Below are 25,407 nucleotides of genomic sequence, written 5' to 3'. Positions count from 1 at the left end.
ACTGCAAGGAAGAAGAATCTCGTACCCTTTGGGACAGTATGGATGGTCCTGGAGAATATTATGTTAAGTGAAATAAGCCAGGCACCAAAAGACAAATATCACATGATCTCGCTTATACGTGGAATCTAAAGAACTTAATAAACTGATGAGTAGAAAAGATTCAATGACATGGAAGCATAGTTGAGACTGACGAATGTCAGAGGGATGGAGGGGGTGGGGGGGTGGATGGGGAGAGAGTAACCAAAGAATTTATATGCATATATGCACAGCCCAAGGACACGGACAATGGTGGGGAGAGTGACTGGGGAGGGGGAAGGAACGGGGGGGAACGGGTCATTGGGGAGAGAAAGGGACATCTGTAATACTTTAAACAAAAATAAAAATTAAAAAATAAAAAATAAAAATGTATGACTTAAGAACTGCCACACAGAAAAAATCAAATGGTCCACAAAACATCCTCCTTTCCTTTTGAGGGTTTTACAATGTGTTGTAATCATTAACTGGTCTTTAGCTCTTAAACTGAAATGGCCAATTGAGACAAACAGTTCTGAGATCATTCTTCCACCAGTGGTTAAGACTGGGATGGCAGATATTAAAAATAATATTCATTTAGCCTTTTGAGCTTTCTGGGCAGACTTGGTGACTTTGCCAGCTCCAGGTGCCTTCTTGTCCACTGCTTTGATGATGTCCACAGCAACTATCTGTCTCATGTCACCCAGAGGCTAGCCAGAGAAGTTCTGGACACATATGGGCTTGCCAGGAACCATATCTATGATGGCAGCATCACCAGATTTCAAAAACGTTGGGCCACCTTTCAGCTTTTTCCAAGAACTATGATCAATCTCCTACAGCTCAGCAAATTTGCAAGCAATGTAAGCTGTGTGACAGTCCAGCACAGATGCATACCCAGCACTGACTTGGCCTGGGTGGTTCTGGCTAATCACCTGACCTCTGAAACCAGCTGCTTCTATTGGTGGATCATTTTTGCTGTCACCAGCCACACTGCCATGACAAACATCTTTGACAGACATGTTCTTGACCTTGAAGCCCACATTGTCTCCAGGAAGAGCTTCACTCAAAGCTTCATGGTGCATTTTAACAGACTTTATTTCATTTGTAATGTTGACTGCAGCAAAGGTCACCACCATGTCTGGTTTAAGAACACCATTCTCCACCCACAGGGACAGTACCCATGCCACCAATTTTGTAGACATTCTGGAGGGGCAGATGCAGGAGCTTGTCAGTTGGATGAGTTGGTGGTAGGATGCAATCCAGAGCTTCAAGCAGTATGGTTCCACTGGCATTGCCATCTTTACGGGCCACTTACCATCCCCTGAATCAAAGTATGTTAGCACTTGGCTCCAGCATGTTGTCACCATTCCAACCAGAAATTGGCAGAAATGCTACTGTGTCTGGGTTGTAGCTAATTTTCTTAATATATATGCTGATTTCTTTTTAAAATTAAATTTATTGGGGTGACATTGCTTAATAAAATTATATAGGTTTCTGACTAAGTTAAAAACCATATGACTTCACTGATATGTGGGATGTAAAACTGAAACTCATATGGTTACCAGAGGAAAGGGGGTGGAGGGTAGTAAGGGTAAAGGTGGCCAAATATATGGTGATGGAAGATGATTTGACTTTGGGTGGTGGACACACAATGCAATATATAGATCATGTATCATAGAAATGTACACTTGAAAACTATATGATCTTATTAACTACTATCATCCCAATAAATTTAATATTTTTTTTCATTAAACCTCATAGTATTTAATTATTCATTTTATTGTTGACAGTATTACACGTTCCCCATTTTACCGCCCTTTGCCTTACTCCACCCAGCCCCTAACCCACCCCAGGCCTCCACCACACTATTATGTATGTAAGTTCTTTGGTTAATCTCTTCCTGTCTCTCTAAACCCCACCCCTCTGAGATCTCTTAGTCCGTTCCTTGCATCCATGACTCCGGACCTATTTTGTTCACTGGTTTATTATGTTCATTAGATTCCACATATAAGTGAGATTATGTGATATTTGTCTTTCTTTTACTGGGTTATTTCACTCAGCATAATATCTCCAGGTTCCATCTTGCTGTATCAGAGAGTAAGAGATCCTTCTTTTCTACAGCTTCATAGTATTGCATGATGTAAATGTACCACAGCTCTTTTATCTGTTCATCCACTGATGGGCACTTGGGCTGTTTCCAGATGTTAGCTATTGTAAATAATGCTGCTATGAACTTAGGAATGCATACATGCTTTCTGACTGGTGTTTCAGGTTTCTTAGGATATATTCCTAGAAGTGGGGTTGCTGGGTGAAAGGGAAGTTCCATTTTTAATTTTTTGAAGAAACTCCACAGTTTTACATAGTGGCTGCACCAGACTGCATTCCCACCAGCGGTGTACTAGGGTTCCCCTTTCTCTACATCCTCACCAGCAATTGTTTGCTGATTTATTGATGGTAGCCATTCTGACAGGTTTGAGGTGATATCTCATTGTTGTTTTAATTTGCATCTCTCTGATGGTTAGTGATGTTGAGCCTTTTTCATATATCTATTGGCCATCTGTATGTCCTCTTTAGATAAGTGTCTATTCAGATCCTGTGTCCATTTTTTAATTGGGTTATTTGTCTTTTGTTGAGTTGTATGAGATCTTTATATATTTTGTAAATTAACCTCTTATCAAATGTATCATTGGTAAATATGTTCTCCCTTATACTGGGTTCCTTTTTCATTTTGATGATGGTTTCTTTTGCTGGGCAGAGCCTTTAAGTTTGATGTAGTCCCACTTGTTGTTTTTTTTTGTTGTTGTTGTTTCTCTTGCCCTTGGAGATTTATCGGTGAAAATTCTCTACCTGAGATGTCTGAGATTTTGCTGCCTATGTTTTCCTCTCGGATTTTTATGGTTTCTTATATTTATGTCTTTTATCCATTTTGAGTTTATTCTTGTGTATGGTGTAAGTTAGTCATCTAGTTTCTTTCTTTCTTTTTTTTTTTTTTTTCATGTAACTATCCAATTTCTCCAACACCATTTACTGAAGAGAATGTCAAATTCTTGCCTCCTGTGTCAAATATTAATTGACCATAATGATGTGGGTCTATTTCTGGGTTCTCTCTTCTGTCCTATTCATCTCTATGCCTGTTCTGTCAGTATCAGACTGTTTTGATTACAATGGCTTTGTAGTATAGTTTAATATCTGGGTTTGTGATCCATCCAACTTTGTTCTTTCTCAAGATTGCTTCGGCTATTCAGGGTCTCTTTCTGTTCCATATAAATTTTTGGAATATCTGTTCTCAATCTGTGAAATATGCCATTGGAATTTTAATATGGATTGTGTTGAATCTATAGATTGCTTTGGGTAGTATGGGCATTTTAATGATATTAAATCTTTTAATCCATGAACACAGTATGTGCTTACACTTGTTTGTATCTTCTATTTTTTCAAAGTCCTGTAGTTTTCTGAGTACAGGTCTTTTACCTCCTTGGTTACGTTTATTCCTAAGTATCTTAATTTTTTTTTTTTGCAATGGTAAATGGGATTGTTTTTTTAGTTTCTCTTTCTGTGAGTTCATTATTGGTGTATAAAAATATCATTGATTTCTGGTTGTTGATTTTGTATCCTGCTACTTTACCAACTTCACTTATTAAATCTAGTAGCTTTTTTGGTGGAATGTTTAGGTTTTTCTATGTACATTATCATGTTATTCACAAATATTGACAGCTTCACTTCCTCCTTTCTAATTTGGGTGCCTTTTATTTTTTCTTCTTGTCTGATCTCTGGGGCTAGGGTTTCCAGTGCTATGTTTAAGAAGAGTGGTGGTGAAAGGGTCATCTCTGTCTTATTTTTGTTCTTAAGGGAAAGATTTTTAGTTTTTGCCCATTGAGTATGATGTTGGCTCTAGGTTTGTTATATATGGTCTTTATTAAGTTGAGGTATGATTTCTCTAATCCCACTTTGCTGAGAGTTTTTATCATAAGTGGGTGCTGAGTTTTATTGAATGATTTTTCTGCATCTTTTGATATGATCATGTGATTTTTATCCTTTTTTTTTCAATGAATACTTTTATTATTCATTTAACAGATTGCCAACTTCATCTCCCTCCCTCCCTTTAATTGGAATTTCACCTCTTTTTCATGCCGAATACCGAAACAGTGAAAAAGCTAATCAGAATCGGCTACTCCAAGAAGAGAATTAAGCTAACAGCTTACTTTCTTTTAACAAACAGAATATAAACATATGCACTCTAGAATGCACAATGGCTTAGTTACTAAGAAATTCAAATGGGATCCTGAAGAATGGAGGTAAATCTAGGGTGCAGTAAAGGTGAGCTGAGATGCTGTGCAACTGTTTAAGTGTTCCTGGGCTGCATCTCTTGGCCACTAACTGAATCTTGACATGGGGGAAGATTTTAACTAATATCAAGGAGAGATGCAGAAAGCGCTAAGTTGACTTAGGGGATGTGCACAGGAACCAAAAGGCAGGAAAAGTACTAAACATTGTTGAGGGCATCCACCCCAGGAAGGACTTTACCTTCCAAGAGCTCTAAGCTGGCGCTACCTCCAGTGCTCACATGGCTGACTTTATCCTCCATATTCCATTTGGCACAGCAAGTGGTAGTGTCTCCACCACCTGTGATGGTGATGGAGCCCCTGTAAGTGGCTTTCACAACCTCATCCATGAGGGCTTTGGTCCCTCGGGCAAAAGCTTCCCATTCAAATACACCCACAGGTCCATTCCACACAATCTGCTTAGCCCTAGCAACAACCTCAGCATACTTCTTGCTGCTCTCAAGACCATAGTACAAGCCCATCCAGCCAGCAGGTATGCCAGAGGCCACAGTGGCTTGGCCAGCCTTGGCATTCTCATCAAACTTGTCAGCAGTGACAGTCAACTGGCAAGGTAATCTTCACACCATTCTTCTCATCTTTGGACATCAGGTCTTTGACGATCTTAGCTCCTTCTTCATCAAACAGAGACGTGCCAATCTCCATATTGTTGAGCACCTTAAGGAAGGTAAAAGCCATTCCACCACCAATAATCATCTCTGACTTTGTCCAGCATATTATTTATCAGCAGAATCTTGTCTGCAAATTTGGCTCAGCCCAGGATGGCCAAGAAGGGCCACTCTGGGCTTTCCAATGCCTTGGCAAAGTAGTTCAGCTCCTTCTTCATCAAAAAACCTCCAGCTTTCTGTGGCAGACTGACTCTCACCATAGAGCTGTGGACTCAGTGAGCAGTGCCAAAAGCATCATTGACATAGACATCCCCTAGCTTGGAAAGTGAAGCTCGGAAGGCTTCTACTTTAGCTGACTCGGCTTTAACCTTGTGAAGGGGAAGCGGGTCGTCATGAGAGTGGACTTCAATGTTCCTATGAAGAATAACCAGATAACAAACAACCAGAGAATCAAGGCTGCCATCCCAAGTATCAAATTCTGCTTGGACAATGGAACCAAGTCTGTTGTTCTTATGAGCCACCTGGGTCAGCCTGATGGTGTCCCCATGCCTGACAAGTACTCCTTGGAGCCAGTTGCTGTAGAACTCAAATATCTGCTGGGCAAGGATGCTTTGTTCTTGAAGGACTGCGTGGGCCCCGAAGTAGAGAAAGCTTGTGCTGATCCAGCTGTTGGGTCTGTCATCCTGCTGGAAAACCTTCGCTTTCCTGTGGAGGAAGAAGGGAAGGGAAAATATACTTGTGGGAACAAGGTTAAAGCCCAGCCAGCTGAAGTAGAAGCTATCCTTCATTTTGTTTATGTGATGTATAACATTTATTGATTTGCAAATATTGTACCAGCCTTGCATTCCCAAGATAAATCCCACTTGGTCATGGTGTATGATCTTTTGAATGTATTTCTGGATTTGATTTGCTTATATTTTGGTGGGGTTTTTGGACCTATGTTCACCAGGTATATTGGCCTGTAGCTTTCTTTCTTTGTTGTGTCTTTATATAGTTTTGGCTTAGGATATTGCTGGCCTCACAAAAAGAGCTTGGAAGTGCTCCTTCTTCTTAAAGTTTTAGAATAGTTTGAGGAGGATAGGTGTTAGTTCTTTGAATGTTTGGTGAAGTATGCCTGCGAAGCATCTGGTCCAGGACATTTGTTTGCTGGGAGTTTTTTTATTTGTGCTTCAATTTCATCAGTTGTTACTGGGCTATTTAGGTTTTCTGATTCTTCCTGATTGAGTTTTGGAAGACTGCATTTTTGTAGGAATTTTTCCATTTTGTCCAGGTTGTCCTGTTTGTTGGCATGTAGTTGTTCATAGTATTTTCTTATAATATTTTGTAAATCTGTGGTGTCAGTTGTTACTTTGCCTCTTTCATTTCTGTTTTCCTTTATTTGGGTCCTCTCTCTTTGTTTCTTGATGAGTCTGGCTATTGATTCATCAATCTTGTTCATGTTTTCAAAGAACCAACTCTTGGTTTCATCAATCTTTTTTATTATTTTTTGTCTCTATTTCATTTATTCACACTATAATCTTTATTATTTCCTTCCATCTACTTACTCTGTGCTTTTCTTGTTGTTCTCTTACTAATTCTTTCAGTTGTAGGGTTTGATTGTTTATTTGAGCCTTTTATTGTTTTTTGAGCATACCTCAAAATTTTAGCATATCAAATAAGCCTAATTAACTTAGTATTTCCTCTTAGGAATACTTATGAAACATTCCAAAGTTCTTTTCAAGGTAAAATGAAGATTCTATTTAAGTTTTTAAATTTGGAAAGTTTGTCAAATATACCAAAAGTTTTAAAACAGTCAAATAGGTTTAGGTTACTATGAAAGAATACAGAGTTATCCACTTTATCATGGGGAAAACTAAAGTCATCCCAGGCAATTACAGAAAGTTAATGGTTGGAAGTAATACTTAGTTCTTTTAATATTAAGAAAATCTGGCTTACCTAAGCAATCAAAGACCTGATGGTGCAGAGCACAAGCTAATTTTAATAAAACACGAAATCTTTGTTTTTCCTTGATAATTTTTGTAAAAGTGCATCAACAGTACAAGAACACTTAGTTCTTTTAACAATGATAGAAAATGAAATACTAATTCTGTATTAGTACTTTTGATATTAAAAGAAAGTTAACTTATGTAGAACCATTTTAATCTTACTTAGCTTGACCATATATAAGATTTTTTTTTTCAAAGTTTGTTTTCTGTAAATTTCTACCACTGTCAAATCCTTTTGCAACTTTCATAAACCTTCCAGCTTTGTCCTATCTTTTTCCTTACTTATTCTGGAACAATCATTTTATTTTAGGACAATATTATTTTCTTATCCTTTAACAAAAATGAATTTCTGTACCTTATGCTTTCTTCCTCCACAAGCAAACACATCTTACTTTTCATATACAATCATTTTCAACCACCATAACATACTCTTTGTTTTCATCACTTTCCCAGAGATTCTACCTCTTAACATCCAAATTAGGCTTTGTCATAAATGTCTGGATCTTATTCTGAGGCACCCTGTGTCCTCCTAGCTTTACAAAATGTCATACTAAAGTCTCCAATTTATTATTCTCTCTGTTTTCCCACCTTGTCTTACAGCTCTCAAAGCTAGCAGAGCAGTTGACAACCACATACCGTTTTCTAATTTCAGTCTTTCTTTAGTATTTAGATTTCATTAGTATTTAGATTTCATTCATCATTTCACTTAGCACTCTTCAAGGTTTCCAGTAACCAAAAACTTTTGTAAACTATTTGCTAAAAAATTCATCCAGAAACTCTTCTATCCTATTTATTTCTAGCTATACCATTTGTTTTTAACAATTATATTTACATTACTCCTGAAGATTTCATGAGACTTTAAAGTGATTAACCATTATCTTGTTATTTTTCTTGCTGAAAAATTTTGTAACAGAGAAAATATGAGCTTTTATGACTAATAAACCCAGGTAGAATTAAAGTACTATGTTTACATTATTTTACAGTGCTAATAACTCTAAAGACATTTCTGTTTTCTTTAAAACAGAAACCTTAAGTTAGCTTTAACTTAATAAAGATTAATCCTAGATTATGTGTACTTGAAAAGCATTTAGGTTAGTTTCCATTATATTTTATTAATTCATATAAATGCTTGTTTGTTTTTGAGTTGATTGAATAAGGCTCCTTTACAATCTAATTTTAAGTTTACAAATTAATTTTGGCCACATATCCAGAGGTAGAAAAATACCATTATCTATAACATACATACATAGACATACACTAACGTACAGATAAACACAGACAGAGATCACATAGCTTTCACTTTAAAATGTTAGTTATGTTTTAGGTACAATAATACAAAACCCCTAAGTATGTTTGGAAACCTTAAGGTACTAATTAAAATAGGTATACCAATCAGTTTGTTTTACTTTAAAACCACGGTTTTCTAATTTACTTTTAAGAAAAGCAATTTTTCATTCCTTTGCATGCGGCTTTTCAGTTTTCCCAGCACCATTTGTTGAAGAGACTATCTTTACTCCATTGTGTTTTTCAGTCTCCTTTGTCAAAAATTATCTGCCCATATACATGTGGTTTTATATATGGGCTCTCAATTCTGTTCCAACTGATCTGTGTGTCTGTTTCTGTGCTAATACCATGTTGTTGTTTTTTTATTATCATAGCTCTGTAGTATAATTTGAAGTCAGGTAGAGTGATACCTTCAGCTTCATTCGTTTTGTTTTGTTTTTTTTCCAGTATCACTTTGGCTGTTTGGATTCTTTTGTAGTTCCATACAAATGTGGTGATTTTTTTGGCTCTATTTCTTTAAAAAATGACATTGGTATTTATATGGGGATTGCATTAAATCTGAATATTGCTTTGGGTAATATGACCATTTTAACTATGTTGATTCTTCCAATCCATGCACACGGAATATTTTTCCATTTTGCTGTGCCTTTTTCAGCCTCTTTTAATAATGCTTTGTAATTTTCAGTATATAGGTCTTTCACATATTTTGTTAAGTTTATTCTTAGGTATTTTATTCTTTTGGTTGCAATTGCAAAATGAATTCTTTTTCTCATTTCTTTTTCTGATGTTTTGTTGTTAGTATACAGGAAGGGAATGGATTTTTGTACATTGATTTTGTGTCCTGCAACTTTACTGTATTTGTTTATTGTTTTTAATAAGTTTTTGGTGGAGTCATTAGGGTTTTCAATATACAGAATCATGTCATCTGCAAAAAGTGACAGCTTTACTTCTTCTTTCCCTTTCTAAATGCTTTTTATTTCTTTCTCATGCCTTATTGTTCTGGATAAGACTTCCAGAACTATGTTGAATAAGGGTGGCAAGAGTGGACATGAGCTTGTCCCTGTGTACAAAAATTAGCACAAAATGGATCAAAGACCTAAATGTGAGACCTGGAACAGTAAGTTACATAGAAGAAAAGATAAGTACCAAACTTATGGACCTTGGTCGTAGAGAACATTTTATGAATTTGACCCCACAAGCAAGGGAAGTAAAGGCAAAAATAAATGAATGAGACTATATCAAACTTAAAAGCTTCTGCACAGCAAAAGAAACTGACAACAAAACTAACAGGCAGCCAACCAGATGGGAGATGATATTTGCAAACATTAGCTCTGACAAAGGTTTAATTTCCAAAATACATAAAGAACTCATAAAACTCAACACCAAACAAACAACCCAATCAAAAAGTGAGCAGAGGGCCTGAACACACACCTCTCCCAAGAAAACATTTGAACAGCTGCTAGATATCTGAAAAGATGTTAGCCCTCACTAGCAATAAGGGAAATGCACATTGCAAATTAAAGGTACAATGAGTACCATCTGTTAGAATGGCTATTATCAACAAGGCAAGCAATAACAAATGTTGGTGAGGTTGTGGAGAAAAGGGAGCCCTCATTCGCTACTGGTGGGAATGTAAACTGGTACATACCTTATGGAAAGCAGCCTGGTGTTTCCTCAAAAAAGTAGGAATAGAGATACCATAAGACCCAGCAATCCCTCTGCTGGGTATATACCCGAAAAACTCAAAAACATGTATTTTCAAGGATATATGGATTCCTCTGTTCATTGCAGCATTATTCATGGTCACCAAGACATGGAAACAACCAAAGTGTCCTTTGACAGAAGATTGGATAAAGAAGATGTGGTACATGTACATAATGGAATACTACTCAGCCATAAGAAAAGATGAAATACTGCCATTTGTAACAACATGGATGGACCTAGAATATTATGCTAAGTGAAATAAGTCAGTCAGAAAAAGCTAAGAATCATATGATTTTGCTCATATGTGGGTTATAAAACTGAAACTCATGGACACAAACAGCAGTGTGGTGGTTTCTGGAGGGAAGAGGGTGGTGGGTGAAGAGGGTGTTAATAAATGGTGACTGGAGAATATATGACTTTGGGTGGTGGGCACACAGAGCAATATACAGATCTCGTAACATAGAAACCCATTCCTGGAACCTATATGTTCACATTAACCATTGTCACCCCAATAAATTTAATTTTAAAAAAAAAAGAAAAGCAATTTTTGTGTCAACAATTCCCCATAATGGTAAATTTAGTCATAAATTATCCAAGGTAATAATTTACAGGATGAAGACCCATAATTTTCAAACATCAGGAGTTCCAGAATATGGCTACTCAGCAACTATTCCCTTTGAACATGAACTTCCAATTTTAACAAAATTTTTTTTTAACATATCTTTTATTGATTTCAGAGAGAGGAAAGGAGAGGGAGAGAGAGAGACAGAAACATCAATGATGAGAGAGTCATTGATCGAGCCCACAACCCGAGCATGTGCCCTGACCGGGACTCGAACCCCGATGGCCTGGATCGTAGGTCGATGCTCAACTGCTGAGCCAAGCCCAGCAGGGCAAACTTCCAATTTTAGAAAAAGTACTCTGACAGAAGGACAAGAGTATTGACTCACTGGATAGCCATATTTAGTCCCATAGACAAAACCAGATGTGTATGTTATGACTCATACATGAAATCCAGCAACAGAGGACCAAATAAACCTGAAACTCCATCAGGGTGGGAGGTTTAGGACCAGGAGGACCTACCCAGCTGATCCGGGAACACCGAAGACCCTTGTAGGTACCTTACTCAAATCCAAGGTGGCACTGGACTAAGAGGCAAGTCACCATTGACCCTGCTTCTCACACCATGTAATGTTAACCAATAAAGATTAGAGGCTATAAAATAAATTAAAAGTTTATTTGGGGTCTTAAAAGATTCAAAGCTGAAAGATGCAGATTCAGGTAGCAACCCAAACTGCGCTCTGGAGAGTACAAAAAAGTAGAGTTTATAAAGGCAAAAACAACAAAATGTAATTCTTTTTTTAACTTTAATTAATTAATTAATTAATTATTTTTAATCTTTATTTTTGAAAGTATAACTGGTGTCCCATTTTCCCCCCCAACTGACCCCCTCCACCTCATTCCTACCCCCTCCCCAAGCCTTCACTCTGTTATTGACTGTGTCCATAGTTTATGCATATATGAATATAACTTCTTTGGTTAATCTCTTCCCACCCTCCATCTCACTTCTTTCTTTCTTTCCTCTCAAATATGATTTTCTGATGAGTCAATGTCTCTGGATCTATTTAGTTCATCAAATTCTTTTGTTCATTAGCTTCTTCTTAAAAAAGATCCTTCAACATTTCCTGTACCGCTGGTCTGGTGGTGATAAACTCCTTTAGCTTTTTCTTATCTGTGAAGCTCTTTATCTGACCTTCAGTTCTAAATGATAGCTTTGTTGGGTAGAGAAATCTTGGTTGTAGTTCCTTGTTTTTTATCTTTTTGAATATTTCTTGCCACTACCTTCTGGCCTCCAAGGTTTCTGTTGAGAAATCAACTGACATTTGTATGGGTGCTCCCTTGGAGATAACTAACTGCTTTTCTTTTGCTGCTTTTAAGATTCTCTCTTTGTCTTCAACCTTAGGCATTTTAATTATGATGTGTCTTGCTGTGGGTCTCTTTGGGTTCCTCTTGTTGGGGACCCTCTGTGCTTCCTGGACTTGTAAGTCTATTTCTTTCCCCAGGTAGGGGAAGTTTTCTGTCATTAGTTTTTCAAATGGGTTTTCAATTTCTTACTCTCTTTCTTCTCCTTCTGTTACCCCAATAATACGAATGTTGGCCTGCTTGAAGTTGACCCGGAGGCTCCTTATACTATCTTGCTATTTCTGGATTCTTTTTCCATGTGCTCTTCTGATTGGGTGTTTTTTGTTTCCTCATGTTCCAAATTGCTGATTTCATTCTCAGTGTCCTCTACTCTATTGTTGATTCCTCGTAAATTATTCTTCATTTCAGTTTGTGTAGCCTTCATTTCAAATTGGTACTTTATTATGTCATCGATGGTCTCAGTTGTTGTCATAATACTCTTACTAATATGCTTGAGCATCCTTATAACCATAATTTGGAACTTTGTATCTAGTAGCTTGCTTGGTTTTATTTCATTTACTTCATTTTCTAGAGATTTCTTCTGTTCTTTCCTTTGTGACATGTTTCTTTGCCTCCACATTTTGGCTGCTTCCAAGTGTTTGTTTCTATGTATTAGGGAGAGCTGTTATGTCTCCTGGAACTTGTAGAGTAGCTTTGTGTTGTAGGTGTCCTGTAGGTTCCAGTGGCTCAGGCTTCCCAGTCACCTGAGCTAGGTGTTCCCCTGTGTGAGCTGTGTGCTCTGTCTTGTTGTAGTTGAGCCTTGGTAGCTGTTGGCATCACTGGGAAAAATTGACCCCCAGGCCAATCAGCTGTGAGGACCCACTGCAACTACAGCCAAAGAGCTGCTGTGCTGGAGACACTCCTTTGGAACATGATTTACTTCAGTGGAGCTTTGGTGTTCACCAAGGGCACCCCTTGAGTGTGTCACTTGTGGATGTGGTAGGGTTGTAATCCAGCATGGTAGAGTCTGACCACCAAGTGCACAGTCTCTGGGGCCTCCTGGGGGGTGCAAAGTCAGCCTCTGCCAATGCCTTGCCCAGGGCCACCCACCAAGAGCTACACAGCAAACCGTAGTTGGCTGCTACTTTTGCTGAGGTTGGCAGTGTCCAGGAGAGGCCATGCTATGAACCAATGTAGGCTGCCACTAGTGCCAGGCCTGGGGCCACTTATCAAGCCATATGAGGAACACTGCTGCTTGTTTGAGAGATTTTAGGAAAGTCCTAAGCATAAGGCTGGAGAGGCCACTTGCATAAAATAGGCGCTGGAAATGGCTTGGATGAGCTTGCAGATAGGGAGGGGTGGGGTCTCTGGGAATCACCAGGGCTGAGCCAAACATGTGAGTCAGGTGCTGGGGATTCAAATATGGTGCCTACCTGTCAGCTCTGTGGGACGCAGGCTCCTCAAAGGAGCACTGGCCTCTGCCAGCTCTTCTGTCTGGGAGAAAGCTTCCCCTCCACATCTTGCCCCAATTTCAGGCAGGTCAGTTCCTCCCTAAGTGTCCCAGGTTCCTTTCTAGCTGTGGCCTTGTGCTGGAGCTCAGAGGGAGTGCATCTGAGTGAGTCCATGTGTGGGCCCTTTAAGAGGAGCTGCCTGGGCCTCTTCCAGCCTCCAGGACCCTCAGCACCAGTCCTCACTGGTTTTCACAGCCCGAAGTTGTGGGGACTTTTCTTCCTGGCCCTGGAGCCCTGGGCTGGGGGTCCTGATGTTTGACTGAGACCCCTCACTCTCCGGGAAAACTCCACCACTGAGATATCCCTCCCTGGTTTAAACCACGGCACCGGGTGTGGGCCCGTGGCCGAGTCTCTGCGATTCAGCCTCTTTCCGCCTGCATCTCCGCCCCTCCTACCAGTCTCGTTGCTCCTTCGGTTCCCTGGTTGTAGGGCTTCTGTTCAGCTAGATTTCAGGAGGTTCTGAGTGATGGTTGTTCTGTATTTTAATTGTAATTTTGGTGTGGTTGTGGGAGGTGCCAGTACAGCTGTTACCTACACCACCATCTTGTTTCCTCTGTCCAAAATGTAATTCTTTCATGCAAATGCAGAATTGTTGGCTAGGTTAACATGGATTCCTTAGTTCTAATATGCAAATGAGGAAGGCAGAAACTATAGGGAAGGAAGTAAAGTCCATATGTGTCCATGTAGCAGTTGTTATTAACAGGATGTTTATGACTCTATGATGTTTACGACTTTAGGATGTTTATGACTTCTGGATGTTCATGGCTTGGCCTTGAGCTGAGTTTAGCAACAGGTGTAACAAAATTATTAACAACTCTGAGAACTGAGGCACAGGACATCCACAAGCTTCACTTCCCTAATAGCTCCCGCCTCTTTTTTAAATGACTTTCTTTGCAATGTTTTTTCCTTTTTTTTCTTTCTTTTTTTTTAAATTTTAACAGCCAGAAGGTTTTGGAATCTTATAGCTGTGAAGTCAAATCCTGGTTCTCCCCCTTGCCAGCTGTGTGACCTTGGGACATTTAGTGAATCTCTTTGCACCTCACTTTAGTCATCTGGGAAACAGGTCTTAACCACTGTCTTACATGATTGTTGGGCGATTTAACTGGTATACTCTCATATATTACCTAATATATTGTGGAGAAGATTCAACTATTAGATGGTGGTTTGGACTGTTTAGATATCTTCCAATCTTGAGATCCTATGACCTATGCCTTTTCTGAATATTTTGGCCCTCTTTCATCTCTCTAGTGTCTAAATTATCAGAACACTTGGCTTAAAGCACTGACTTTACCCCTTGATAATACACTCTTAAAATATTATGAAGTATTATACATACAAAAGAGTGTATAAAACATCCATGTGCAGCTTAAAGACTGATAATTATATAAATACTCATATGTACACCATCTTGCTTAAGAAATATAACATTGCCTGGCCAGGCATGGCTCAGCAGTTGAGCATTGACTTAGGATCCAGGAGATCACGGTTCAATTCCTGGTCAGAGCACATGCTGGAGTTGCAGGCTCAATCCCCAGTTGGGGGTGTGCAGGAGGCATCCGATCAATGACTCTCTCATTGATGTTTCTATCTCTCTCTCCCTCTCCCTTCTTCTCTCTGAAATCAATAAAGATATATTAAAAAAAAAAAGAGAGAGAGAGAGAGCATTATTGAAGAGCACCATAGATTTCCCCTATGTGCCTCTTCCTGATCAAATCCTTCTCTCATTCCCCCAGAGATAACCATTACCTTGAATTCTGTGTTATTCTCTTTCTTTTCTTCATTTTTTATTGATCAAGACATATCATCTTAAACACTATATTGTTTAGTTATGCACATTTTAAACTATTTATAAATCATACTTTGTTTCTGAGAGTTATGTTTACATGTGTATAGTTTGCCATTTCTATTCTTGTGTAGTATTTCCTTATTTATACACTTTATTCATTCTCCTGTTGAGAGACAATTGGGTTGTTCCTAGTTTGGAACTATGATAAACAGTGCTGCTATGAACATTCTTGTGCCTATTTTGGGGCACACATGTAGGAGTTTCTTCAGTATATATCCCCAAGAGTGGAATTGTTGGGTTCTAAGAATAGCACATGTTCAAATTTACTAGATAAGGCCAAATAATTTCATGTGGTTGTTCTCATTTATAGTATCACAATGAAAATTTCCTTTACTGCATATCTTCATCCACACTTGATATTGTCAGCCTTTATAATTTTTGTCAATCTGTTAGGTGTAAAATGGTGTCTCTTTGTAGGTTTCATTTGCATTTCCCTGATTACCAATTAGACAGCATATTTTTATGACCCATTAATATTTTCTCTTTTGTGAGATGCTTGTTCATGTATTCCACTCATTTTTTTCTGTTGAGTTGTTTGCCTTTTTTCTTATTTACTTATAGGAGCTCTTTATATAATCATATATTCTTTGGTCTTATTTTCCTTGATGATGATACACATTTTTTACTTATCCAGATTATAAACTTCTTCAGGGCAAGACTGCCTTTCCCTAAAATAAGCCTCTCAGCTGGGCCTTAGGAAGATTATATAGCGGACAAGGAAAGTTTCTGAATGGTCAGCCTGAGTTCTGGGCAAGTTGGAATAAACACTCTCTTTGATCTTTGATCTCTATCTGAAGTCACTGAAAGAAGTGGGTTTGGGAGGTAAAAACACTGATAGTAGTAAGCCCTGAGTGCCAGACTAAGCTCCACACTCTATCACAAGATCTCAAGCCTCACAATGACCTGAAGAAACAGATATAATTTTCATTTCACAACAGAGGTAAAGTTAAAATATATCTAAAATGTGCCTGCTTCTGACCATCTCTACTACCAATCTTCCTGATCAAAGCCTCACTCGTCTCACAAACACACCTAGCTTGCTTCCACTTCTACTTCAAGGCCTGTGGTTTCTTCAGCCTCAAGCACTCTTCACTAGTTTAATGGCTCACTCATTTTATTCTTTTCTCCAATGTCACATGGCAGAGGTGTTTTCCCTGACATTTCAAATAACAACCCCTATTATTCTATCCTCTTATTCCACTTCATTTTCAGAGCACTTACCACCACTCAACATGTTGCGTATTTGTTTATTGTCTGTCTTCTCTGGCTAGAGTATGAGCTCTGTGAGGACTACATGAGAGTGGCGTCCTTGTGTGACTTCTTTGCCCTTGTATCTCAGCCTCCAAAAAGACATGGAACCTTGAAGGTGCTCACTAAAGATATGTTGAACTAAAAAGTGAAAGTCACTTGCTCAAGGTCACATGGCTAGTGACTGCTGAAGCCAGCATTCTAATCTGAGTTTATGGAACTTACGTCTGGTGTTCTTTCTCCTACTACACCAAAACCCTGTTCTTATTTTCAAAATTTCAAGAACATACTTCAGACTAGACTTGAAAGGGATGTGGCCTTTGATGAGAGGGAAAATAGGTAGCAGGGCCCAGTAGAAAAGGGTTAAAACTAATGCCTTGAAGAACCTGTATATCAAGAAGGGTTAATCCTTCTCTCCAGATAAGGAGAGAAGACCATGTGCAGAAGACATGGAAGAGGCAAGAAAGTATAGTGGAGGGGAGTTTGGTTACTGTCTCTATAGTATGATTTAATAGATGCAGGAAGATTCTCTGCCCCTAAATTTCTTTCCCATACACTGAATTTCTATTCTCAGTGATTCATTTCTTTCAGAGACTTACCAATGGATTTTGCAGAGAAGACTGACTGTAGCTTACTGGCCTGAAAGGGAATTCTCTGAATCTTGTGGTAACTCACTGTGAGGTCCTGAGGAGCAACTTTGAAAAAGTATCCAGAGACATAAGGGATTTGGGAGGGCTACAGAACATATTGATGGAAGAAAGAGATTAAGAACATTCACTCCCTAGCCCTTTGATCAGAGGTGTTCTAACCCTTAGTCCTTTTGTATTTAAAGTATGGTCTCCAGGATTCCAAGATGGTGGCAGATTAAGTGGAAGCTGACACTCTCTCTGGACCAAAATGGAATTAGAACTAAATTATAGAAAAACCATCCTGAATGAGCAACAGAAGATGAGCTGGAGAGCACCGTCATGACCAAGGATTTAAAGTGGAGACCACATAAAGACTGGTAGGAAGCACAGAGCGCAAGAGGGCTGACACAGGCAGCAGCTGAAGTTCTGGAGGGATATCTCAGCTGTGGGGGGTTCCCACTGAAAACTCTGGGGCTTAAACCCCAAGCTGAGCTTTGCAGCCCAGAGCACTAGAACTGAGAAAGGTACCCACAAAACATATGGCTGTGAAAAGCAGCTGGGCTTTTGTCTGCCAGAGAAAGAGGGTTGTAAATGCAGGCAACTTCTTAAAGGGCCAACGCACAAAGTTTTGTGTGCAGCCACTTACCTTAGGCTCTGGCAGAGGGAAGGCAGAGTGGACTAGAGCTGAGTGAGGAAAATCCAGGGGTGCTGGCAGGGGACTAGAGCTTGGGGAACAGTCATCTGGATCCTTGTGCTGAGCCATTTTCCCATACTGCAGAAGACATCTTTTCAGGCAGATATTTACCTTCCAAGCACCATTTGCCTGGGGGGGAAAGTAATTGCCCCACCCTGCTGGAAAACCTCTCACCCCACCCTGTAGAATTTCTACAGCATAAGGCTCATTAAGAGACTGAATAACATCCCCTGGGTGCTTTGAGTCTTTGCCTGATTTGCTTCTGGACTCAGGGCTTGGAAAAGCAGACCTTGGTGCACATCTTCATCTTGTTCAAACACACTCATCCTTCACAGAGGAAACCACAAGCTGTGGCATACAGAAAACTTCAAACGGTACTCAAGGCCAGTCACAAACAGTGTCTAACATTGGCATGCACCAGAGACCCTCCAAAAAGACTGAGAGTCCTAGCAGATCTACTTAAACCATAGAAACAAATCCAAACAGGCAGCCAAAATGAGGAGACAAAAAGCAAGCCCCAAATGAAAGAATAAAAGAATTATCCAGAAGAAGAGGTAAATGAAATGGAGATAAACAATCTATCAGATATAGAGTTCAGAATACTGATCATAAGGATGCTAAACAGCGTGGTAAAAGAAATGGAAACTGTGAAGGAAATTAAGAATTACATAATAGGAACAAGAAAAAATGGGAAGAAATAAACAACAGCTTAGAGAAAGCTGAGAATCAGATCAGTGAATTAGAGGACAGGGCGGGAAAAATCACTCAATCAGAGAACCAAAAAGAAAAAAACAATTTAAAAACAAGAGGACAGTTTAAGGAAGCTGTGGGACAACATGAAATGTAACAATATTTGCATCATTGGAGTTCCAGAAGGTCTAGAAAGTAATCAAGGGTTAGAAAACCTGTTTGAAGAAATAATAGCCCAAAACTTCCTTAACCTGGTGAAGGAAACTGTCACACAAGTTCAGGAGGCACAGAAAGTCCTAAGCAAGAAGAACCCAAAGAAGCCTATGCCCAGACACATAATAATTAAAATGCAAAAAATTCAAGACGAAAAAAAGAATCTTAGAGGCAGCAAAAGAAAAGCAATCTGTTACCTACAAAGGAGGCCCCATAAGGCTTTCAGCCAATTTCTCATCACAAACTCTACAGGCCAGAAGGGAATGGCATGACGTATTCAAGGTAATGCAAAACAAGTAACTGAAACCAAGCCTGCACTATACAGCAAGGCTATGATTCAAAATAGATGGTGACATAAAGAGCTTCCCAGACATAAAAGGCAAAAGGAGTTTATAACCACCAAACTAGCATTGCAAGAAATGTTAAAAGGACTGCTGTAATAATAAGAAGAAATAGAATGAGAAACATAGGCATAAAGAAATAAAATGGCAATAGATAAGTACCTATCAAGCATAACCTTAAATAAAAATGGATTAAACGCTCCAGTCAAAGGACATAGGTTAGCTGAATGGATAAGAAAACAATACCCAAATATATGCTGTATACAAGAGACCAACCTCAGAAACAAAGACTCACTCAAGCTGAAGGCAAAAAAAACCTACACAAATTCTGGAGGACTTTAAAGGAGAGATCAACAGCAATACAGTTCCAGTATGGGTCTTTAACATCCCACTGGCTTTACTGGATAGATCTTTCAGACCAAACATCAACAAGGAATCAGTGATTCTAAATGACACACTAGATCAGATGGATTTAATTTACATTTACAGAACATTTCACTCCAAAGCTACAGAATATGCATTCTCCTTAAGTGCATATGGGGCATTCTCTATGATAGTCCACATATTAGGACACAAAACAAGTCTCTACAAGTTCAAGAAGTCTGAAATCTATCAATGATCTCTGACATTTACACCATGGAATAGTATGCAGCTGTAAAAAGGAAGGATCCCTTACCCTTTGACACAGCATGGTGGGACCTGGAGAGTATTATGCTAGGCTAAATAAACCAGTCAGAGAAAGACAAGTATCACATGATGTTACTCAAATATGTAATCTAATGAACAAAATAAATGATGAACAAAATAGATCCAGACACATAGAAGCACGGAACAGATTGAGAAATCTGAGAGAAGGTGTGTGTGGGGTGGTGTATGGGGAGAGATTAACCTAAGAACTTATATGCATATATGCATAACCCATGGACACAGACAATCATGTGGTGAAGGCCTGGGGGAAGGAGTGCAGGGTGGAGATCAATGGGGGAGAAAAGGGACATTTGTATTGCCTTTAACAATAAAGATAAATTTAAAAGAAAAAAGAAAAAAGAAATAAAGTATGGTCTCCAGATTAGCATCATCGGCATCATTTGGTAACTTGTTAGAAATGCACATTCTCAGGCCTCACTTCATACCTACTGATTCATAACCTGCATTTTAACAAGATCCTTACATTATTTATGTACACATTTAAGTCTGAGAAGCTAGAGTTGTTTTTCGTTGTAATTCTTTTATTTCCATTGCTACATAGTATTCCATTGCCTGAATATATCATAATTTATATATATAGAAGCTAGAAACTTCTAGAGTAACAAAGATGCCTGTGGGCAGGTAGTGTGGTGGTCCCAATTAAGTTCCTCCCAGGCCCACTGTCTTCTCAGAATGCTTTCACTTGTGCCCTAGTGTTGCTCCTATTATCTCCCCTAGAACACAACCCAAGCCTAGACAGACAGACACTGGTGTTCTTCTGTTGACATTCATCAAGAGGATATTTAAGTAAAGGCAAACAAAATAGCTAAAAAATGAATAGTCAGGTTTTCAAAGTTAACCTTTATATAGCAATGATATATATATATTTTTTCTTATCTGAGGAATCACCAACAAAATAGCTCCTTGTGAGAATGTGAAATACAAGTTTCTGATTCTACCAATGTAGTAAACACAGCAAAGGAAAAGTTTCTCTAAGTCTCAGTTGCCCTCATCTCAAGCTAATTACCTTCTTGCCCCAGATAAAATTTCTTTGTTCTTCAGTCATTTTGCTTGGGTTTCCTCTCTCCCTGCTACCCAGTTTCCTCCAAGCAGCATGGGACAGGCACTGTCTTTTATCTCCTGCTACATGCCAGTGGCCTACCATGAGCACCAAAAACCTCCACTTTACTTTTCAAACTTCCCAAGTGACTCAAGGTCTTTTATTCTCAATTCTAGTTTAGAATATACTTACAGGGAAAGAAATGGGCATTCATTGAATCCCAGGTAGTTGAGACGTTTAAACAGAAGCTTTGAACAGTGCCTAGTATAGGGTCTGGTTACTTCCTGTTCACTTTTTTTCCTAAAGTATATTTGATTGATTTCAGAGACAAGAAGGGAGAGGGAGAGAGAGATAGAAACATCAATGATGAGAGAGTCATTGATCGGCTGCCTTTTGTATGCCCCCCACTGGGGACTGAGCCCGCAACCTGGGCATGCGCCCTAACCAGGAGTCAAACCAGGATCTCCTGGATCCTAGGTTGATGCTCAACCACTGACCCATGCCAGGTGGGCCTTCCTGTTCATTTTACTGTGAGAGTCTCAAGTTCTTAGGATCCCCTGCCTTTGGAGCTTTGCAGGATGATTCACAGAGGGAACAATCCCCCTTTTCTTCATTCCAGTCCCCTTATAATGATGTGGTCTGATGATATTACCTTTATAGGTTGGTAAGATAATAACACTTTTTAAAAAATATGTCTTTATTGACTTTAGAGAGAGAGGAAGGGAGAGGGAGAGAGAGAAACATCAATTGGCTGCCACCCCACCCAGGATGCACCCCGACTGGAGACCAAACCCAAAACCTGGGCATTTACCCAGACCGGAAATCAAACTAGAGACCTTTTTGCGCACAGGACCATGCTCAATCAACTGAGCCACACCGACCAGGGCAAATTAACAAGACTTTAAGTATACAATCCACATAACCTGAATAATAAATGACAGGTACATTCATTTGTTAATGAGAGTCTCACTCACACACCAAGGAAAGCCATGTTCCTGTGCTTCAAGGGTTAAAGCACTGTGAGGCAGCTGCTTTAGTCTGGAGAGTATTAGCAGAAAAGAATTGTAAGAAAGGTTGATGTATTGAATTAAGCCTGTTAAGGACAGCAAGAAAATGGAGAAGTGAGCAGAAAAACAGGGCCAGCGAAGGTGAAGAGACAAGGCAGGAACATTTAGGTTAACACTTATGCTTTGCTTTTGTGCTACAGTTTCAAAATTTGACTTGGAGAAAGGAAGACCTCTGATTGAAGTGAGAATGTGTTCAGAGAGATAATAGCAGCTCTTAGATCTGTTTATATGTGTAAAAGGACAGCTTCTCAAAATAGATCTGGATATACAATGTGCCCCTATAACTTTGTCTCTTTAAGCAAGGAATCTTGAACTGCTGCAAGGTCATTTTGTATGTCAGGGCTGTCTGGGCTCAGGACAGGGAGGTACATCAGGTTGCCTCAGGTGTTGATTAGTGAGCTTGGAGAAGAAGCCTCGGCTCCTAATTAGCAACAAATGTTCACAGAATGAAAGGCAACACCAGTGAAATCCTATCTTATTCTTCGGCCCTAGTTCCCAAACTCCAGTGTACCTCAGACTCACTGAGTGTGCTTGTTAAATGGAGATTTCTTGTTCCCAACTCCCAGAGATTCTGTTTCAGGTGGCTGTGACTCATGTAGTCCCTACCATACTTTGAGAAACATTCCCTTAGGGGAAAGATGCTAGCCAAATGAGAGAATGGTTTTTAATGAGCAATGTTTCTTCCCTTGTCTGAGTCTCAATGTTTCCCATGGTCATTTCCATTTTTATGAGGCTATAGATATGATATGCAAATTAATCTGTGTGTTTCCTATGAAGTAGAAGGCAGGGGGCATGAAAGCTAAGAAAAAATGTCTAGGCCAACATGTGGAAAAGGACCCAAACAACCAGGAGTGTAATTGGGTAAACAGACTGGAGAGGCGGTTATGGAGCTAGGACATTATAGCTTCAAAAGATACAGGGAGGTGTGGTTTTGGGGTTCAGGATAGTTAATATGGGGGAGAAAGAGCAGACAGGGTCTTTGTGGCTCCACCTATCATAGAAGAGAAAGTGGGAGTAAATTAATATTTATGGAATACTTAATATACTTACCTGAAAGCTAAATGGTGACAGATTTCAACTCCACAAAAGGACAAAATATCTAATGATGAAATAAGCTTCCATCAGATTAATGAGCTCCCCATTACTAGAGGGGTACAAGCCAACTGGATCTTTGCTTTATGGGAATGCCACAGGGAAGATTTAAACATTAGATAATGGTGCCTGCAATGGTGGCTAAGGAGTTGGGAGAGGAGAGAGTTAAATCATATGTCCTTTAAGGTAGTTTGGAAAACCACTAAGAGCCAGCCAAGTTAGGCTTTGGTAAGGCTGCCTCACTTTTATGTGCTGTCTCAGTTCCAGACCCCTTGTGTTACATTCCTAGCCTGTTAAGGGCTCACAGTGAGACTTCAGGGACCTGGGAAACCCCCTTCTGCTTCCAGAGGTATTGGCATTTTGAAAGGAGTCCAAGAAAAGTGGTAATGCTGAACCTAATGGTAGCATTTCAGGCATCAACCACTTGGGAGTGAGTGGCCTTAAGCTTTGATGCAGAGACTGCTGTTCACACTATTCCTACAGGTAGGGTTGGTCTTGAGGGCAGAGATCCCCTGTATAGAGCCCTGAAACCTGTGGTCTTATCTACCTATTGGTATTAACTTGCTCCAGGTTTTGGACTCTTCTGATTTCAGAAAAATCTAGGAAATTCTAAACAATCACCAGCATCCTGTCTGAGGAGTCCCAACTCTATGTTTCCCTAGCTCAACATTTTCTAACACGTAAAAGGATGCATAATTTTAGAACATCATTGTTCTGTGTGTGTGTGTGTGTGTGTGTGTGTGTGTGTGTGAGAGAGAGAGAGAGAGAGAGAGAGAGAGAGAGAGAGAGAATGAGAATAAATAAAAAGACCATAGTACAGATGTTAAAGCTCTAAAATTTGCTTGAATTTTAATCAAAAGGGCTGAAGCACTGAGGCCTTCAACCTGGGACTGTACGACCCTTTGATTCTGTGTGGATCACTGAAAGAAGGAGCTATGAGGGAAGGTAGCCTCTTGGAGTACAGAAAGACATCCTGGGTTGGAGCGGCCCTGCTACTAAGGACCTCAGGCAAATTGGGTTCTTTCTCCCTTCCTCAGTACCACTGTCTGTAACATGAGGGGTTTGGCTCAATAAGACATGGTAAGTGGAGTTGAGCCAGCACCTGATGCCTCATGATCATGTAAATGCTTACATGGCAAGGCTAGCTGGACCTTGAGAGACTATTAGAAAAGAGGCAGAAGGAAATGAATAAGAGTACAGCTTGAGATTCAACTGGCCCTGGATACTAGTCTTAACTTTTCTACCTAGGAGCTATGTGGCCTTAGGCAAGTCACAATTTCTCAGTTTTTCCATCTGTAAAATGAGAACCTAATAGCACCTGCCTCACAGGATTGTTGCAAAGATTGAGTGAAACAATGGTTGGTAGTACTCAGTATTTTGTTTCAGAGTAAATGTTGAACATCATTATTCCATCCTTGCTTCTGCTGCCCTGGGCTTTCATTCAGATCACACTGTGGACAGGAGCTACGATGCTTAATCAGGGACACGTTTGCAAATCATGACTGTCACAGCAAGAAGAGGCTGCCTCCCCCTTTGCCTTCCATGGAGGTTGAAAAACTTGGGGTTGTGTCTTCTGTCCCCATTGGCTCTGAGTTAAGGCTTGTGTTTTCTTTGAGATGGGCACATCCGCAGGGCTGCGCCTCCCACTACTCATGCCTTCAGTGGTGTAGTGTTCTTGCTGGTTTGGAGGATGTGAGCCAGGGGTTAGTGGGCTATTTTCCTCTATCTGGGAATTTGGCCAGGGAACAGAGGAAATCCAGGCTGGGATGGGGCCAGGCTTTTTAGCTGGTGAGCAGCAACAATAAGAGGATAGGGCCCCAACTGGGATGCTTGAGTGGGGAAGAATAAGAGAGAGGGGAGCTCCATGAAGCCTCAGGGCCACACCTGCCCTGTTTAGGCCACAGTCTAGTGTTAACCAAGTGGCTTCTGTACTAACTTCTCTCATCAGGTCTCCTGTATGTGTTTGAAAATTGTTTCCTGGCAAGTCAGTGAACTGTGGTTATGAAGAACATACATGCATGCATTACATACTCGGAGACAATTTAGTGGAATTGTTAAGGGCAGGACTCTGCAGCCAGACTGCCTGGTTGTGAAACCTTACTCTAAAACTTACCAGTTGTATTATTTTGCTTCTCTTTGCTTCAGTTTCCTCATCTGTAACATGCAGATAATAGTATTTACCTTGTACTCTTGTTGTAAGCATTGCAGTGAGTTAATAGATGAAAAGTGCTTAGAACAGTGTCTGACATATACAGTAACCACTCTACAAGTGTTTATTATTGCCATTAAATCTACAAGCAGTTAAATCAAAAATTAAGTCAACAATCAATATGTGTTCTGTGCCATACTAGGTACAGGACATAAAAGTGCTATATAATACTTGTAATCTGCTTTCAAAGACCTCATATCTACTGGTGTACTCCAAAGAGCTTTGAATGATGAGTCAGAAGACCCAAGTTTGACACCTTGCTCTACTACCTAGAACTGTAAAGTA

At 39.7% G+C, this 25,407-nt stretch overlaps 1 protein-coding gene and 1 pseudogene across 2 annotated transcripts in view; one reads left to right on the top strand and one right to left on the bottom strand.

Moving 5' to 3' along the window:
• Positions 1 to 25,407, top strand: part of ARHGEF9 (Cdc42 guanine nucleotide exchange factor 9) — a 393,542-nt gene that overhangs the window by 38,128 nt on the left and 330,007 nt on the right. The window lies entirely within an intron of this gene.
• Positions 4,280 to 5,748, bottom strand: LOC308550958 (phosphoglycerate kinase 1 pseudogene; annotated as a pseudogene). The gene has a single exon. The product of its transcript is annotated as a phosphoglycerate kinase 1 pseudogene (transcript).

Source organism: Miniopterus schreibersii, assembly GCF_964146895.1.
Source record: "Miniopterus schreibersii genome assembly, chromosome: X".
Lineage (NCBI taxonomy): Eukaryota > Metazoa > Chordata > Mammalia > Chiroptera > Miniopteridae > Miniopterus > Miniopterus schreibersii.
The sequence above is the reverse complement of the archived record's forward strand: the minus strand, read 5'-3'. Positions and strand labels throughout refer to the sequence as shown.